This window comes from Vicugna pacos, chromosome 3 (genome assembly GCF_048564905.1).
Source record: "Vicugna pacos chromosome 3, VicPac4, whole genome shotgun sequence".
NCBI lineage: Eukaryota > Metazoa > Chordata > Mammalia > Artiodactyla > Camelidae > Vicugna > Vicugna pacos.
This window is the reverse complement of record NC_132989.1, coordinates 36,290,539-36,310,518: the sequence shown is the minus strand read 5'-3', so window position 1 is coordinate 36,310,518 and position 19,980 is coordinate 36,290,539. Positions and strand designations below refer to the sequence as shown.

Genomic DNA, 19,980 nt, shown 5'->3' with positions numbered 1-19,980 from the left:
ATCAAATAATTAGAACAAAGCTTGAGGTAAGCTTTGCAGGAATGATTCCCAGATGTGAGTGAGCTAATTTTATCATTAGATTAGAGATAACTGAATGTTTTAATGCAGTTGAAGCAAAAAACATATACTTCAGTAGAACCTTCAAGAAGCCGGTGTTATTTAAGTTTCTTCATTTTATCCACAAATTATTTGAAAAGATAGACTATGAATTCTTTATTATCCGTAATATATTCCAGTTTTCTGAAAGGTCTGTGTGAGAAATGCTTTTCAAAGCTAGCTGGGATAAAAAGTGGTCATTATAGCATCTTTACCACAAAGAACATCTGCTCACCAGCTCTGCTTTCTTTGGTTGTAGGAGTGCTTTAGGGAATGACTTCTTTTTTGTCTCTTGACAGGCTTCTGTGCTAGGGGCCAGACTGCAAAGATAACAAAAGTGTGTGTTTGTGTATGTGTGTGTGTGCACATGTGTAGAGCATGCTAAAATATAAGCCTAGCCATATAAGAATATGTTGTTTCTCCAGGTAAGCTGAAAGTCCTTGGTACTTTCACATATGGATAGATATCCCCAATTTGAAAAAAAAATTAAATACTCATTTTCCTTTGTCTCCCTTCTGATTAAGTTCTCAATTTCTAGAAATACTTTACATTTTTAACTAAACGCATTCAATATGACATCTTGGAATGAGCACTTTATTCAAACAGTTCTACTTGTGTCTTATTTGTAGAATATCATGAAAAGAAGTATCTTACTCTTTTTTATCCAAAATAGAACTGTGAAGTTCTTTGAGGGAAGGAAAAAATGAATTTGGGAAACATTCGTCCTGATTTTTCCTCTAATACCATTTTTGATATAAAAATATAAGTGTTTCCCTTTCTATTTCCCTTTTTGCTCAGCCTTGACTATTCAACATAACCAAGTGTATTATAAGCAAAGTAAATTATATACATTTTGTTTTTATCTCTTAAAAGTGGTTTTCGGTAAGTAAAAAATGCTCCAAGTAGTGATTATATTATATTTTTCTCAAATTTCTGGGATTCCCCCATGATTTCAGATTCTGAGAAACATATACCTTTTATTCAAAATATTTTAACAATTGGTATACAAATGGAAAACTTTCTAATTTTCCAAGTATTTTATATGTTCCTTAAAGAAATGTGAAACATAGAAACAACTGTTTATAAAGGTTATTCCTTCATGTTTGTTAAGACATCTTTGTTCATTAAAGGGGAAAAAAGAAGATATGTAAACCTGGCTTTCACTTTCTGGAATATTATGGTCTAGGGGATGACTAATCATGACCTTGATGCTCTCAAGTAAGTGGTGTGTTAGCAGGAGCCTTTGTCATTTAAGTCCTCATAGATGGACAGGTGAGCTGTCGTAAGAGAAAAATACTCACTGATGACATGACTCATTATAAAAGAGGTTTTATGAAACCTCATCAGGTTAATGTTTTAATCAGTCAGCTTTGGGATGCTTACAACAATTTAGTGCAAAAAAATGCAATGCTAAAATGTAGTGTACATACAATCCATATAACAAAACAAATTGATTGCAAGGATTCATTAACTCAGAACAATCGATGTTGGAGAACTGCCTGAATCACATGTAAATCCATTGATAAGTGAGGACCCAGCAGAGTTAGACCAATGAACAATTTAAAAAGAGAACAAAAAATGGATGAGGACGTAAGTAGATGATTCATATGAGAATTACTTCAGAACCAAAGGGTGAGAGAAACTCTTGGGAAAATTGATGACGTTTTTGAGTGTTTTTTGAAACAATAGCTCTAGTTTAGGTTGAACTGTTGTATGATTTTGTCAGAAAAGAAAGATTATGTCTACTTGATTCAGTCTTTACTCCAGTTCATTGCTGCAATTATAGCTTAAACTTTTTCCTTATGATATAATTTTAATGGATTTATTTAAGGTAATAACCCAGAATGATGTTTTTCACTGCTTCAGTGAAAAAGTGGCTGAGCCTTTTCCTGTTACCAATTTTTCTCTGCTAATGAAAACCTTGTGAGTAAAGCCACTGCTCTGAGTTATCCATCACCAGAAATTATGAATAGAATGTGCCTCAGTTGCTCTCTTCATTTAAAACCCAAATTATTTATTTGTCTCATCACAGAATATTTATTTGGCACAGTAATTCTCAACTCTGGCCAGACTTTAAAATTGCTTGAGGAGTCTTTAAAATTACCGCCACCCAGGCTCCACTCCCAGAACAGCTAAATCAGAATCTCTGAGGGTTAGAGCTTGAGAGCAACTATTTGTTAAAGCTTACCGTGAGGTTCTCTTGCGGATACCACTGATGGTGCATCAGAAAGGTGTTAAAACCTCCAGTACTTTGCTTTACAATCAAGGAAATGAATCTAGATATGATTTTCCTCCTACAAACACTGTTTTTAATTTTGTTTTTTATTGAAGTGTAGTTGATTTCAATGTTAGTTTCAGGTGTACAACAAAGCGACCCAGTTAGTTATACATATACATACATAAATATATATATATATTTTCAGATTGTTTTCTGTTATAGCCTATTATAAGAAATCAAATATAGTTGCCTGTGCTATACAATAGGTACTTGCTTATCTATTTTAAATCTAGTAACGCTGTTTTAATATACTGCAAACCTTTAAGGTTTCCCCTTAAATATGTCAAGTTTGAAAAGTAATGGTAGCATGTTAAGTCTTCATTGACAAGAAAGAGAATATTCTTGAGCAAGATAACTTATTTCTGTATTTTGAACTAGGTATTTCTTTAATGTGTTTTTTCTGCTTTTATTTCCTGTCTTTAGAGGAAGCAGCATAGTGCTACTTGCGTTTCTGAGAGGTAGAGGACCTGGCAGGCCGGGCCTCTGCAGACTTTCCACACCTCACCCTCTCTGATCTCCTCTGCTCTACTGTCCCACTGTGCACCCTGCTCTGGCCACAAGTATGCCCTTTATCTCCTAAACCTATGGTGCTCCATCAAGCCGGAATACCTCTGATGAACCTCTTCCCTTCCCTGCCTGTGGCTGTCCTGTCTGTCTACTTATCACAGCCTCTCCTGGCCAGCCCATAGACCACCTCTGAACTTCCACAGTCCTTGGCTCTCCCATCAGCTCAGTGTTCTTTAGAAAAAGCCTCCACTTTGTCTTTCTCCCTTCGTGAATATTACAATTTTCTCATACTAGATTGACACTCAGTAAGTCCTCAAGTTTGGAAATGATGGAAAAGAGCACAATGGTGGGGAGAATCTCAAAGTTTCATTCCACTGTAGTAAAAGTTTATTTGTACAGGTTCATTTTAAAAATTGCTTTTCTTGTTCACAGCACATTTCTAGGTTTGGAATCAGTTAAGCATGGCAATATCTGAATCCTGGGGTCCATCCCTCATGAAAAGACTTGTAAATACACAAATAGGTTTGCTGATTTTTGTGTTTTAAAGAACTGTCGGAGGTGATTGATTAAGTTCCCTTCAAATATAGAAGATGATTTCTTCTTTTTTCTTAATTTGGTTTCCTAGAATTAGTTTCAACTAGTATATTTTTCAATTGGGATGACGTAATTTTTAATATTATTTTACTTCAGTACGCACTGGATATTATAATTTAGATTTGTGCATTTCTTTTGTGCCTAAAGAATAATGCCTCACAACGTGTTTACAAAGATTAACGAGTTTTGCTTGAATCATTGTCGATTAGTAGGAAAATCTTATAAATTGCCTTTCTGTATTTTAGTTCAGTCTCTGACTCATAGCTCATCATTGATCAACCATAATTACAAGGGTTTAAAGGCCAAAACCATGTTATTTTCGTTTTTTGTGTGTGTGCTTATGAGTGCAAGAAAGCCTGGAGCTCACAGAGTGTGTATGACTGGGGTCATAAGACAGGTATGCAAACTGAGCTCAGGCTGCTTCCTAGCAAAGCCTGACAGAAAGGTGGGTCCCAGATGAGAAGATGGAATGAAAAGAAGGTAGGAGATGAGATCAGAGTGTTCACATTGGGGTAAGGAGAGTAGAATGGGCTGGTACTGAGGGATTTCTTGAGGCTCCACGGAAGCCTGAACACCAAAAGCCATGCAGTAACTGAGACATGCAGTGTTTATTCTTGCTGGCAGTGTTGAGTGCTGTGTACTGTCTTTACTGCTGAAGAGCTTTGTTAGAAACATTAACTGTGTCTAGTGCGCCTAGTATCGTTACTGTAGCCCGGATCTTATTTTATCTCTGGTACAGCTCCAACTTTTTTCTTTTGATTCAGCATATATACTTTTGTGTTCTCTTTGATATGAAAGTGCTATCTTTTTTATGATTTTGTTACTCTGTCTAAGTTTTGTTTTGTGATGTCTTCTCTCCTCATTTTACATCTTTTGCCCCCATTAATAGATGTGCTTTTTCATTCCAGAGGATAATTAAGAATGTTGACTGATTAAAGACATATTACTTCATCTGCAGTGGTCGTGTACTTGGCATAGCCATTAAGCAGCTTTTTTGTTTTGTGTTTAATGACATTAGGACCTAGACAGGCCTGAACAAAGGGCACTAATCAGCAGCATGCAACATCTTCTGTGTTTGAACTCAGCTCTGACTGGGATGTTTGTACTGACCTCATCGGGGAAGTCTGGCTGCTTAGCAAATCTGGCCAACTGTATCCCAAACCAAAAATTTGTATACAGTATGTGGACTTTATAACAGAGGGATTTGTCAGCAATCATGACCTCTTGTTTCCCCCCAAAAAACAAGATGCTGTGATCTCACCTACTGATATCCTCTAGCAGGCAGGCATGTCTGATTCATCTGGTGGCTGTGTTGGAATCAATAAAGCTTATAAACAATTGGCAAAGTGCAGTTTTCAAAATCTTGAATGTTCCATGTTTGTTTATGATGTTTTCACAAATGTGTAAAGTTGGTACATGTGGTAATTTCTGTAAAAGTTTCGTATTATATTTTTGTCTCTGCTCCTCTTATCAGATTTCATCCAGTCCCTCCAAGAAAAATGAGTTCCTTGTGTAATCAATTCTACATTGTCATCAGAGAAGATTACACCACTGCTTGCATAAAAATCTCAAAGGTCTTCACGAAGTTCCCAGTGATTTTTTAAACTATATTTTTTTCTTAAGCCTTCTTTTTAAAAATATCCACAGATTGATGGCTTCTTTTAAAATATTAGAGTGTCTGTTGGACTCTCATTAATAGGATCAAAATCCCCTTTATTGGGCTAAGTTATCTCCTCTTACTGAAAGATAAATTCAAATATGGAATTCTGATTTTTTTAATTTGCAAGATTCTATGGAATCATAAATATTAGAAACCTGTTTTCCATAAAAGGATGAGAAAATAGTTTCTTGCTACAGAAAATGTTCTTGAAGGTTTTTAAAAAATGTTTTTTAACCTTTTAAAAATTTCAGATAGCTTTTTAAAAATATTTATTTATTTGATATTAATGTATTTTGTATTAATATAAAGAAAATATACTATTATTTTGAGATAAAATCTGACCTCACAGACCACCTGCATCCTATTCTAATAAAGGACCAAATTTGGAAAGTAAATATTATTTGCCTTAGTTTATAATAACTGAGTCTGAAAACACAGTATGAAATTTGTTCAAATCTTAGAAAGTTTGCTCAATATTGATTGCCTTGTTTCTTCAGTTTACCAATTAATGCTCTTGTGTACAAAATCAAAGATTATTATTTACTTTTTTGTAATTGTCCTAGATAACAGAACTTTTTAAAGCAGTGTACTATATTTTGACCTTATTTTATCTTTGATTATTTAGGGAAAGAAAAGGCAAAAATTCCTCACTTATGAAAAAACTAAGTTTCTTTTTAATTTTATTTATCATTTCTGACTATTTTAAAATGTTTTCTTGTTACCTTGATTAGATAAGGACCCAAATATTGTTTGAAAGTCACTCATTTCCTAGCTTACTTTTTCTCTGAAAACTGAATTTTGCCTTCTCAAACTGAGATCCTAAATACAGAAAAATAAAATAAATTACCAGGATATCTTTTACACCTAAAACAATTCTTGAGATTTCACAGACACTGGAAATATCACAAAGATTTATACTTTCATCTTATAAAAAGAGAAGCGCTAGAAACAGTTTTGTTTGAAATATTGTTATTATAAAAGTTCATGGGAAGAGTTGTCTAATAAAAATAGCCTCTCAGCCTTTCCTATGCTACAACTGTATAAATTGTTATTAATATAAATATTAGTATAAATATTTCATAAATTGTATGCTTTATGGGGAGTTTCTTGATATTTGTCAATTCCCCCACTTTCCATAATATTTTTAATAGGTTTTATTTTTAGAGCAGTTTTTAATTCACAGCAAAATTGAGAGGCAGACACAGAGATTTCCTGTAACCTTCCTGCCCCCAGGCTTACCTGGCCTCCCCCGTGATCAACATCCCTTACTAGAGTGGTGCATTTGTTAAAACTGGTGAGCCTGTATTTGCATATCATCACCCGAAGCATACAGTTTACTGTAGGGTTCACTCTTGGAGTTCTGCAGTTCACAAGTTTACACAAATGTATAATGGCCTGTTTCCACCATTACAGTATCATACAGAGTAGTTTCACTGCCCTTTAAGTCCTCTGTGTTCTGCCTCTTCCTCCCTCCCTCCAGATAACTCTTTCTTGCCCACTATGAACCTTGTAAAAAGAATCAGGCTTTTTAATCCTCCCAGTCACAAGCCAAGAAAAAAATCATTGTGGGCAAAAGACAGAGCGTAAGAAGACAAGTTGGGTTCCTTAAAAAGAGGATGTTAGTCCATTTTTCAACAAATATTTCCTTTTGTTATCTTCATGCAGTTGAATTACAGGCTACTCACTTTACAGCTTGCTGTACAGATAAACGTGTGGTTAACCATAGTGGGTACGCCATGGCTCCAACTGAGCAATTAATTAGAACTGTAGATTCTGAACAACTTTATCTGGAGCAGTTCTGGAATCACCACCAGCTTTCAGTTACTCCTCCCCCAGGGGGTACAGAACCCCATCTACATGAGAAATCCTTTAATACACATGTAGACAAAGATGATACTGCCTGGACTCTATCTGCTTATGGTTCTCTTTGTTGCAGTGATCAGTTAAATTGCCCTGGAAGCTTTCAAAGGTATTTTTTCTTGTACATTGGGTTACTAATTAGCATCAATAGAATTGTAGAGCTGGAAGGAATCAACAGTTATACACAACAGTGTGAATGAATATTCCAAACACTATGTTGAGCAAATGAAACCAGGTACAAGAGTACATACTGTGCGATTCCATTTATACACAATTAGCAAGGCCTACCAATCTGTTGTGTTAGAATTCAGGATAGTGGTTACCTAGGGTTGAAGAGGGGGTGATGACTGATATGGGGCAAGAGGGAGATGGCTTCAGTTTATAAAAATTTATTAAGCTGTGCAGTTGAGATTTGTGTACCTTTCAACCAAAAGCTTAAAATCATTATAACAATTATAAGAAAAAAGAGGGAAAAGACAGCTGCTGTGCTTAAAGCAGAAATAGTACAGAGGGTCCAAGATGGGGGTATGTTGAGACTGAGCCAGTGTGAAAACCTCTGGTATAATCCAACCCCCGTATTTTGAAGCTAAGAAAAGAAGGGCTCCCCCAGAGACAGTGAGTTGCCCAAATTACACAGCTACTGATGACTACACGTATTAACGTATTTAAGGCGTACATACTGAGCAGGACCATGTCCCAGATATGGGGCAGGATGCTGGGATATAGTTGGAAACCAGACTGACCCAGCCAGACCCTGCCCTCATGGAGTTTAGAATTCAGGTAGGTTTTCCAGGTGACTCACTGGCATGCCCTGGCCTGGCCAGGAGACATTTGAGTTTGCACTTCCTTGATTCAATTACTCTTCCTCTTTCAGAAAGCTGGGTATTTCATTTTCTTAAGGCACAGATTAGAATTTCCTTCCCACTTCTGCTTATTGCATGTTTCATTGGGTTCCAGAAAGAGTGTTTTGAGAATTGTATGTAGTCTACTATTCTTTACAGGAGACCCTGTTCTCCCAGAGAGGCTGTGATGAGAGCAGAGATAATTCCTGCCGCACGCTCCTCTGGGCCGGTGCAGTGGAGTCCCCAGCCTTTCTGTGTGGGGGAAGCTCCTTCACAGCGCTTGGCTCCCGGGCCTGTCATCTGATCAGGTCTCATCTGCATGTCAATGAGGCTTAAAGCCCATGGAAAGAATTAACTGGTCTTGGATGTTTATGCAACTTTTCAGCAAAGGCAATTGAAAGGAAAGTTGCCCTGACTGAGCTGATTGTCTTGGAGCAGATATATAGTGAAGTAATCATGTTAATGTTATGTGACTAGGGTTATATGATATTTTCAATGACCAGCCTAGCAAGAGTTTAAACATGAGCAAAAACACAAACTAATTAAAAACAGTAAATGAAACATCCCTTTTAAAGCAGATCAACTGGCCTTTTATTTGTTTTCATACTTTTTTTTCAGATTAGAGCATAGGACAGATTCAGATTTCCTTCAGAGTTTATGAACCATGTTTTCTGTTGCATTTTAAAACCAACAATATTAATTTCCAGTTGTATTTCTTTTCCTTTAGGACTAATTAAAGAAAACATGTTTGTTTTTCTAGGCATCACTCCCAAATCTGCAAGTGCCAGGATACAAATTCTGGTTTTATGTTCCAAAGGAATGTTTAGATTTTGAGATCATATACTCTTTAGTAGAATAAAAATTTGTGTGTGGGGGGGGTGCATACGTTCTTTGTTCAAGAGTTTAGCCTCATATGACAGACATTTCCAGAGAGGTAAGGAAATTCCATGCAAAGATTTCCCTATTACCTCTCCAGAGGTCATATAAATAAACACACAACAAACTCAACTTAGATTTAAAACCATGTTTCAGAGGCCATAAATATAATAGGTAAGACTCCTCAAAATGTATGTATTCTCTTTTGTTTGTGTTAAGGTCCTTCATATATATGGCCTGCCCTAAAACTTGATTTTCAAGTTCTTTGAAGCTAAGGGAGAGTCATATAAGGTCCTTCATGATTTTCCTTCTAAGTAAAGTTGAAACAACTCTGGGCCAATAATGTCACCCCGTGAACCCCTATCCTATAAGGCGATTAGATTATAAGCTCAGAGCATGAGGCAAAAACTGTCTAGTCAAAGTGACCCTTGAATACCGATTAAATTGCCCTTAAAATCCACCTTCCCATAAGCCCAGGGCTGCTAGTTTTTCCTCCAGCGTTGGAAACCGTGCTCTGTCTTTGTGCATCAGATGATACAGAGCCACATTATAGGAAAAAGTAACACTAGAAGGACACCCGACATGGTAAGATCCCCACACCATGAAATAAATGGGAACCAAATCAATGGGTGGAACAGCTAATTTCCTGTCTTCAGTCCCATGTTCATTCTCAGGCCTAGAGCCGTTGAGGGGAATGGTGAGTGGGGATTTCTCACACTTTGTCAGCTGCTTCCCTTTCTTCCTCCTACTCTCTGTAGAGCTGCATTTAAGTTAAATGTGTGCATATAGTGACACTACCTTATCTGTGAAGCCTTTTCTATCCGTTACACACCAACGGATACCTCAGGGAAAACGTTGTCAATTCCAGGGTTAAACACTTGGAAACAACATAAGTAATGGGAGATTTAAGTGCTCTGTACCCCAACTCTCCTACTAGTTAGCATTTGATTACGGTTTAGAATAACTGGTTTCGAGGATGGGGGGCATTTATGTGTGTTTAAACATATGTAGATTGTGTTTAGTACTATCCCAAAAGGTATTTTAGCAATAACAGATGTAAAGAGTTAGCTCCCTTTTTAAGAGGTCATTATGCAATTTATATGCCTCAAGTTAAAGACGTTCTTTCTGATTGGACTGAAGTAATTGGGCACATCTTACTTAAAATTTTACACACACACACACACACACACACACAGATACACAGGCTTCATGACACATTGATAAGGGCTTTTCTGGTTTGACTGCTTCTGGGAGTTGGAGCATCATTTTTTCTCACACTGTTCAGTGGTTCAAATGACACTCCCTCCCCTGAGTTTGGTCATACTGGGATTAGCTCTACAACTATCTTTGGGGTTTTTTTTTTTTCCCATTTTTTTTTAATTGAAGTATAGTCAGTTTACAATATTGTGTCAATTTCTGGTGTACAGTATAACGCTTCAGTCATACACATACATGTATATGTTCATTTTCATATTCTTTTTCATTATAGGTTATTACGAGATATTGAATATAGTTCCCTGTGCTATACAGTGTAAACTTGTACAGCTATCTTTGGAATCCTCCTCCTTCATCTGTCCCTTTCCTTTCTCACACACATATATGCCCTCACCAGCCATCACCCGTCGCCAGGGCCTGGTGGCTCTCCCCTCCTGGTACAGTGGAGTCTGGCACTGGTGTGGTCCTAGCCAAGCCACTGGAGCATCAGGCCTGACTGCACAGTTTCCTCCTGACTGCTTTTTCCACTCTTCTAGTAGGAAATCTGTTCTCCAGCTAGCTTCTTGTTCAGTCTAATTAAACATAAATCAGCTCACGATGCTCTCCACTTGAAACCCTTCACTGGCTTCCCTCCACATCAGAGTAAACTGCAGACTTGCCTCGACTGGCCGTAAGGCTGTGCACACTCACACCTCCACCTGCTTCTCAGATGTTGTCCCCTCACCCTGGCACCCAGTCTCCTCCACATCAGCCTTCCTGCTGTCTCTCTGCTGAGTGCCGTCTCACCTTGGGCCTTCCCCCCCGCCCCACCTTTTTTTTGTCCCTTGTTGCCTTTTGTCCTACAGAAAGAGGCCTTTCTTTTTTTTTTTAACTGCACATATTTTTAAAAACTTACATGTATGTACTGTTTATTGTTTCTAAGAACATTTAGAGCTTTAGCTTTTTAAACTTCCATAGTTATCAAAGGAGTAAAGCCAATCACAAAATAAGAATTAATTCAAAAAGATACACACACCCTGCTATTAAGAGCAACATTACTTATAATTGCCAAGATATGTAAGCATCCTAAGTGCACGTCAATAGATGAATGGATAAAGAAGATGCAACATATAAATGTAATGGAATACAACTCACCCTTAAGAGAGAAGGATATTTTGCCATTTGTGGCCCTTCATTCACCTTTTTTTTTTTTTCACTTCAAAAACCAGAATTTTATAACTGGCATAAACATTTTCATTGCATCAAAAACAACCAAATGCCTAGAAATAAACTTAACCGAGGAGGTTACCTTTACTCTGAAAACTCTAAAACTTTGATGGAGGGAATTGAAGATGATACAGAGAAATGGAAAGATATCTTGTGCCAGAAAGAGGCCTTTCTTGATCCATCGTAATTTAAAAAGCCCAACCTTCTCCCCCCAGCCATCCTGAGCCTCCTTTTTATTCTTTATTGCACTTATGTAAACCAGAGAAGACTTTATATGCTTATTTATTTCCTTGTTTATGGTCTGCTTAATCCATTGGAACAGTGCTGTCCAATAGGATAGCCATTAGCTACATGTGGCTATTTAAATTTAAATGTAATAAGTTAAAATGAAAGAAAATCTAAACTTGAGCTCCTTAGTTGCACTGGCCGCCTTACAAGTGCTCAGTAGCCACCTGTTGCTTGTGGCTGCCAGATCGGACAGTGCAGATATAGAACGTTCCCATCGTCACCGAGTTCTGTTGGACGACACTGCGTTACAAAATGTGGTTTCTGAAGGCAGCGAGCCTGTCCTGCTTGTTCACGCTGAATGCGCCATGGCCTTGTCTGACACGGGTGCTCAGTACATGAGGGGAGGAAGGAAGGGCCTTATATCTTTCAGGTAAAGATACCTTCATCATTTTAGTATTTGTCTCCAGTCCTTCCATACCGATAAATAGGTTTAAATTGCAGGATTAAAAAAAAATAAGTATTTAATATGTAAGGGAAGACTTGGGGAAAATACTTAATCTTCATAATGGAATCCCTTCTAATCCCCCCTCTGTTTGCCATCTTTCACCTCGTCTCCTTAGAGTCTTCACTTTGGGGACTCCAACCTTCAAATAAAGGCATTATCAGACTTCCAGGAGAAAACTACATTTTTCCTGGACTATGTCTAGCACGACAAACCATTTTCCTCCCTTTATATCTAGTGTGTATGCACAGTGTTATTTTTTTTTCTTTTAACCTCTAAGGCTTCAGTTCCCAAAAGTTAGAAATATGGAATGCATGTACCTGCAGGTTATTTACCTTGTGAAAATCATTCTTTTAAAAGGTGTCTTAGCAGTGTAAGAACTTGCAAGTGTCCATATCACACCGATTGGAGATCTGCCTCAGCATAAGGATTGTAGCTGAGTGTTGATTAAAAGCAGCGCTTGCCTTCTGGCTTGCTTCAGAGCTAAGACCCTTATAAATTGTTGCTGTGAACTTTTGAACTCAGAGGAATTTCTGAATCTATGTAATAAGAAGTAAGGTAATCCAGGGCTAAGAATTTGTGTCTTCCTTGTAACAAATCACATCTATTAAAAAATAAGTCTGATTCTTGGCTTTTTAAGGTTTTCTTCTAACAATGTTTTAAAACTTACCTGAAACCTTTAAAGACACTTTTTAATACAATTAAAAATATACAGTTGTCTAGATAGGAGATCACTCCATGTAGTAGATATGAAAACTATTTTCAAATAAGAATAGTTTCAAAAACAATAATTTGTCATTTTTGTTTTAAGACAGAGAAATACATCATTCAAGTCCAGAATAATTTACTGAATTATGTTCTGAAGCCTAGATTCTGAAAGTTTATTAGATTTGAACTACCAAAATAACATCAGAGCATTTAAAGTTTTGAGTAGTTTTCACGTTGAATGTTCCGTTGCCCTGAGTAACAACATGAGATGTTTAGATCTTGAATAAAACAAATACACTTTGTAGATTTACTCTACCTTTCTCCAGAAAGCTTAATGAATTAGTGAATATCTTTATTTAATGAGATCTTATGAAAGAAATATAATAGCTATTAGTTGAAAGTCATATTAATTTTATTTTTATTGGAAAAAGTATTATGTCCTTAAAAGCCAAGTGCCAAGCAGCTCATGAATCTGTAGTCTTAGAGATAAAGAGCTTGGTCTCGAGCATGTGTCGCTAGTCACAAATAATAATGCCTTCTGCGTCTCAAGACGAGGATCTCATGCTGCAAAGGTTCCTGTGCAGACAATGTGCTACAGCTTAGAGAACCTGTTGGATTTGAGAGACCTCTTTATGCAGTCAGGGTTGATTATTTGGACTTGTGGCTGGGCTTTCATGCAGAAGTGGGAAAACAGTGTTCCAGGGAGCACCTGTAACCACTTTCCCAGAGTTCTTTTTGGATTTTAACATTTTGATGTCAGTATAGCTTTTGGCTCGTTGAGACCTAAATATTTAGTAACATAGCCTGCCTTTCTACTCAAAAGCATATCCCCCAACAAGCGAATACGTAAGAGTGCTTGGAAGCACTTCAGATGTCTAAAGCAGCACCAGTTGAACAGAACGCCTGGAACCGCTTTGGAGCTCTGGATCTTCTGTCTTCCCGACGGGCTGGGTATACAGCCAGCCCCAGAAACTCCATTCCTCATGAACACTGGTAATGAATAGCATTGTATTAGCGACTGAACTGAAAACTGCAAGTTCCCACCAAGTCCAGCATCCGGCCCTGGGTGGACTGTCTCCTCAGGGCTTTAGGAATCTTATTCACTGTGGATTGTAATCATTTCTCCACCAGTTACTGCTCTATGAACTAATGATTGGTTCCTAATCCATGTCTTGGTTTTCCTGTCTCTAAAACAGGGCTGATTCTAACAACTTTGCAGAATTGTAAATTTTAGGAGTTAAGCATGTAAAGTACCTGACATGTATTGGTTGCTGTAACACAGCAGTAGAAAGCAGTACTGTCTCTTTAGCTTCATGAAATTCATTAGTTGGAACTCTGCTTGGAGAAGAGAAATGTTTCTTTGGATTGCTTTCACTTAGCACTTAAGTTTTATTTTGTAATGTCTCCAAGTATTCTCCATGGGAAAAAAAAGTATGATTACATGTACCAGAGGCCCTCATTATCTGAGAGTAATCAGGGCTGGAATAAAAGCCCGCTTAAAAAATGAAGTCACTAAATACTAGAACATGTTTTCATAGTAAACAATGAAACAAACAAATGAAATTCACCTCATTGGAATTTGTCTTGAAAAGTTAAACTGAAATTATGAAAATAGGTCCATTTAGGCCTATGTTTAATAAGATTTAGGTTAGATCTTTAGAATGAATTGGCAGTCAGTCCTTTGAAAATTATACGTTCGTATTACATGACATCTTTTGTTTTGTGTTTGTCTTTGCAGCACATAATGATGGTTATTTCTGCAACAACAAAAAATGCCCTTGTGCTTCATCAACTTATCCAAAGCCTTGTCTTTGTCTTTTAATAGTCAAATCATTCTCTTGTGAAACATTTGTTACACCATCATCCTTGTTGATATATTTCTGAAATTACTAAGTGCTCCAACTTTTCCAGTGACCTGATGTGTATTTTAAGCAGTTACCCAGCATCACTGTTTTTCTGATTTCATGGACCCTGCATCTTTTGCAAGCTTGCAGTTTCCCTTCCCTTCTGCTTGCATTGTATTTGTGTCATGCTGAAGGAGGGTTTGAAACCTCCCACGACCACTGTGGGACTGACTTCTGTAGATGTTGATTTAATGGAAATAGAGAGAAGCTGCTTGTAAGCAGAAAGGCTGTTGTTTGGGGGGTGGGGTGGGGGGTGGTTAAAATAGTCAGTTGACAAATATTTTCATGTTATGCTGACTTTTCTATCCCTCTGCAACCTTGAAACTGTGGGAAGTTGGATAACCAGGCCTTCCTGTGTGGAATTATTGTCATCCCTGATAAAGAGCTGTATCACTGACCTGAAGGTCCCCAGTGTGATCTTCTTCAGCATGTCTGCTCATGCTGTCTCTTGGATTTTTCAGATCAGCTTTTCCATCGGTATCATTTGATCTTCTGCTTCCACATAATCAGTTTCTAATGACAGACCAGACATAAAAAGGGGGAGAAAGATTTTTCTTGCTTCTTCAGCCCTGTGTCAGCAGTCAACTTTTCACCATCTATAAAACTGGCCAGTAATGATTTTGAAAGCGTGACCCTTGTAATTTTCTACTACTGGAGGATGGCCACAGTTTGGGTACAACTATGAATGGAAGATAACGTATATAAATGTTTTAAATTCCAGCTACAGAATCCCGATTTTCCTAATCATCACTGACCTTGGTGCCGTGATGAACTTTTGCTTCTCCTTGGAGATACCGTAGTAGACCTGTAATGAAAATAATAATAAAAGCAACAGCTAACTTCTACTGAGCACGATTCTGAGGACTGCCTCTGTGATGTCATTCAGTCCTCACAAAGCACTCAGAGGTCAGATGTTCCTGTTTCACAGATGAGGATGCTGCATCTCCAGCACTTAAATGCCTGTGAACATTGGGTGATGGAGTAGAAATCTGGCAAGAGTGAGAGCTGTTTTGGCCCACTGAGGTATAAGGTGACCAACGTAAATCACCACAGCGGGTATATTGGAAATTCAGGATCCTGGGTGTTTTTTGACCCCAGGAATGGACCAAATGGAAAGAAAAATGGGGTCAGAGCCAGGTGTGCCTTCTGTTAACCTTAATAATGTTCAGAGGGACTATAATATTGACTTGAAGAGAATCGCGTGAATTAGAACAGGAAAAGTTTAAAGCTTATCAGTAGAAATGGAATGTTTGAAGTCAGAGAACTCATAGGAATGTGTGGTGGTTACCAAGTGCAAAATCAGATGAAATGGGGGAGGAGGAAACTGGAGAATGTCTACATTTCACTGGATAACAAGAATGCAGTGAGCCAAGAACGCAATTGGAGTTTGACGGATGAAGCCGGGTCCAACTGAGGCTGAACTGAGCATGAACCACACTCAGTGGCCTTGGCAGTGCTGCACCCCCTCCACCCCCCCATGACATAGTGATAGCAAACACATGCAGATGAATTGAATAATGCAGCGACACGTGCTCCAGCTAGCTTCACCTTGGGGGATGGAGTTTGAAAAGTTTGATAAGGGTTTGAGTCACAGACAAAAGATGTGGTCAAGAGGGAAAGAATCTGTGTTTTAAAACACTGATTTTTCCAGGTACCATGAATTCTGTTGTTTGTCTCACTGGCTTTTTTGTTGCACTTAATGCCAGCAATTCACGTAGTCACATATCCATGTTGTCTGTTCTACCAGTTGTCATTGCTTCCTGGAAGGGACTTGGTCTGGAAGTGACAGTTCCTTCTCTGGAAGACCCTGTGTAGGTAGGGTCGCTGAGATTTACCAGGGCCCTGATGGTTGAGATTCGCTCCATTTGCTATACTTCACCTGGAAGAGTTAGGCCCAGGAAAAGGGGAAATGAATGGAGAATCAGAGTGTTTAAACTGAGGATCCAACTTGACTTCAGGAAAAAGGGAAAAAAGGGAGAAAGACAACAGAATTCCTATTTGTCATAGCGCTAAGAACAGTGTTAAAAACTGGTGAGGACTTATCAACCATCTATTGATTGATTTAAAATGGTTTGAAGCTGAAAAATATCTTAAAGAAACCTACCACATATTATTCATCTGAGAAAATAAGCATCTATGTTCAACTACTTATTCTTCAGATATGATCGTTGTAAGACTTTTGACGCCTATTCTAAAAATTTTGTATTTAAGCCAAGTGTATCATTTATGCCGCCACGCTTGTTGGCCCACTTGTAGTGAAAGTGTGACATCCTGTACTTAATGAACGTCTTGCTAATGAAGTCATTTGGACTGGGTGCTTTGGTGTGAATGCATAGGCAGCAACCAACCTGAGGTCAAGTTGCCTTAATGTCGAGAAACAAAAAGTATTTTTTTCCCCAATTTCATTTCATTTATTTTTATTACTCTCATTTATTTATTTATTTTTCAACAAATGTGAAAAGTGTCGGCAGAACAACTCAGGAGGTGTGTGTCCTCTTCCCAGCTCTGCCATTAGAAATCTGTGTAGCCTTAAGCAAGTCACCAGGGCCTTTTAGATCTCATTTTTTTTTAACTGTACACTGATAAGTTTGTGCTGGAAAATCAATGGGTTGGGTTTTTGTTTGTTTGTTTGTTTTGAGGACTTAATTTTTTTTAGAGAAGTTTTAGGTTCACGGCAACATTGAGAGGAAAGTATAGGGATTTCCTATACACTCCCTGCCCCAACACATGCACAGCCTTCCCCATTATCAGCATCCCTCACCAGAGCGGGACATTTGTTACAATTGATGGACTCCATTGACACATCATTATCACTCAAAGTTCGTAGTTTACCTTAGGGTTCCCTCTTAGTGTTGTAGTTTATGGTTTTGGACAAATGTATAATGACATGTATCCAACATAATGGTATCATACAGAGTATTTTCACGGCCCTGTAAATCCTCTGTGTTCTGCCCGTTCATCCCTCTCCCCCCGCCTCCAGACTCTTGGCAACCACTGATCATTTTAAGCTTTCCATGGTTCTGCCTTTTCCAGAATGTCATTTAGTTGGAATCAGACAGTATGAAGCTTTTTCAGATTGGTTTATTTCACTTAGTAATATGCCTTTAAGGTTCCTCCATGTCTTTTGATGGCTTTATAGCTCATTTCTTTTTAGTGCTGAATTATATTCCATTATCTAGATGTACTCCAGCTTATTTATCCATTTACCTACTGAAGGTCATCTTCATTGCTTCCAAGTTTAGGCAGTTATGAATAAAGCTGCTGTGAACATCCCTGTGCAGATTTTCATGTGGACCTAAGTTTTCAGCTCCTTTGGGTGAATACCCAGGAGCACAATTGCTGGATGGCATGGTAACTGTATGTTTAGTTCTGTAAGAAACTTCAAACTATCTTCCAATATGGCTGATTTTGCATTCCCACTGGCAATGAATGAAAGTTCCTTTTACTCCACATTTCTGTCAGCATTTCTCAGTGTTCTGTATTTTGGTCATTCTAATAGATAGGTAGTGGCATCTTATTATTGTTCTAGTTCTCTCATAACATATGATATGGAGCATCTTTTCATATGCTTCTTTGCCATCTGTATTTCTTATTTGGGGAGGTGTCTGTTAAGATCTGCGGTCTATTTTAAAATTAGTTGTTCACTTTTTTATTGTTGAGTTTTAAAAGTTCTTTGTATGTTTTGGATCATAGTTCTTTATTAGATGTATCTTTCACAAACATTTTCTCCATCTCTGGCCTACCTTTTGACATTGTTTTTCACAGAGTAGAAGTTTTTGATTTTAATGAAATCCAGCTTATCATCAATGTTTTCTTTCACGATTGTGCCTTTGGTGTTAGCTAAAAAGTCATCACCATACCCAAGGGTTTCTAGGATTCCCATATGTTATCTTCTAGGAGTTTTATAGTTTTGTATTTTACATTTAGATTTACGTTCAATTTTGAGTTACTTTTTATGAAGGGTGTACAGTGTGCATCAGGATTCTTTTTTTGGCATGTAGATGTCCAGTTGTTCTAGCACCATTTGTTGAAAAGACTCTGCTGCATTGTATTGTTGCCTTTGCTCCTTTGTCAAATATCAATTGACTTAATTTATGTGGGTCTGGTTCTGTGCTCCCTGTTCTGTTCCATTGATCTATTTATCTGTTCTTTCACCAGTACCCCACTGTCTTGATTAGTTTAGCTTTATAGTAAGTGTCAGGTAGTCCTCCTGCTTTGTTATTCTTTTGAATATTGTGTTGGCTATTCTTTTGCCTTTGTACCTCCAGCCTTTTCATATAAATTTTAGACTCATTTTATCAGTATCCACAAAATAACTTGTTGGGACTTTGTTTTCAAGTTGAAAAGAACAGATGTCTTGGCAATATGGAGTCTTCCTATCCATAAAAATGAAGTCTCTTTCTATTTATCTAGTTCTTCCTTAGTTTAATTCATCTGAGTTTTATAGTTTTCCTCATATAGATATTATACATATTTTATTAGAGTTCTAACTAAGCATTTCATTTTTTGGAGTATTAATGTAAATCATGTGTTTTTAATATCAAACTCCACTTGTTATTTGCTGGTATATAGGAAAGCAGTTGATCTTTGTATATTAACCTTGTAGCCTGACAACTTTGCTGTAATCACTTACTGGTTCCAGGAGTTTTTTTGTCGATTCTTTCAGATTTGCTGAATAGACGATCATGTCCTCTGCAAACAAAGACAGTTTTATTTCTTCTTTCCTGGTATATATACTTTTATTTCCTTTTGTCTGATGGCATCATCTAGGACTTCCAGTCCAGTGCTGCAAATGAGCAGTGAGAGCGAACGCCCTTGCCTTGTTCCTGACCTTAGTGGGAAACTTTGGGTTTCTCACTATTACGGTATTAGCTATAAGGTTTTGTAAATAGTCTTTATTTAATTGAGGAAGTTTCCTTTTATTCAATAATTTTTAAAATAGTAGCCGCCAATGGTTTTCTCCAACGAAAGGAAACAGAGGAGAATAGTAGTAAAAAGAGGCACGCGCAAGACATTTGGGTGAGGCTGGAGTCTGAACATGAAACGAAGCTCAGAAGAACCTGTCGTTTGTACTGGTGGCGGCTCTTTCCCCTTTGATTCCCACCTGCTTTGTTGCCCATCCCGAACCTTGGTCAGGCTTGTTTGGGGTGTTCACTGTTGTCAATTGTCCATCTTTTTCTTACTTTCCCCAATTCCCTGTCTGGACTTTTTGGAACCATGAGCCCTAAATTTTTTGGAGTTACGACTTTGATTTTATGATACATGCCCTTCCCCCAAATGCAGTATGCCCCATATTTATTTTAATGTGTTGAACTATGATTTGTTTTGTGGTAAGACTTTCTATAGTACTGGTGCAGAAGATTTTGGAGACCTTTTGTGGCTTAGCTGAAGTTTGCTTCTTATAACAAATCCCTGTTTGGTTCCCCTGCTTCATTCAGTGAACTTTTTAATTCATTCAACAAATTTTTGAGCACCTTCCATATGCCAGACTCTGTGCTGAGCAC

At 37.7% G+C, this 19,980-nt stretch overlaps 1 protein-coding gene and 1 long non-coding RNA gene across 15 annotated transcripts in view; one reads left to right on the top strand and one right to left on the bottom strand.

Moving 5' to 3' along the window:
- SNCAIP (synuclein alpha interacting protein) overlaps positions 1 to 19,980 on the top strand; it is a 212,089-nt gene that overhangs the window by 102,863 nt on the left and 89,246 nt on the right. Inside the window, exon 1 of one of the 11 annotated variants that reach the window (XM_072957755.1) lies at positions 15,389 to 15,499. The exons of 8 other annotated variants lie outside the window; for them this stretch is intronic. The gene's annotated coding sequence lies outside the window, so the exon portion shown is untranslated. 2 more of the 11 variants (XM_072957761.1, XM_072957764.1) reach the window with 2 other exon arrangements.
- Positions 201 to 15,896, bottom strand: LOC140694636 (uncharacterized). Of its 4 annotated transcripts, XR_012070215.1 has the most exons (4): positions 15,765 to 15,896; positions 15,232 to 15,281; positions 14,875 to 14,989; positions 201 to 416 (listed from the first exon to the last, which is right to left on the bottom strand). It is a non-coding gene; the product is annotated as an uncharacterized lncRNA (long non-coding RNA). The 4 variants fall into 4 exon arrangements; XR_012070214.1 differs by lacking the exon at positions 15,765 to 15,896 and having other exon boundaries at positions 15,232 to 15,322; XR_012070222.1 differs by lacking the exons at positions 201 to 416; positions 15,765 to 15,896 and adding an exon at positions 12,967 to 13,180 and having other exon boundaries at positions 15,232 to 15,322.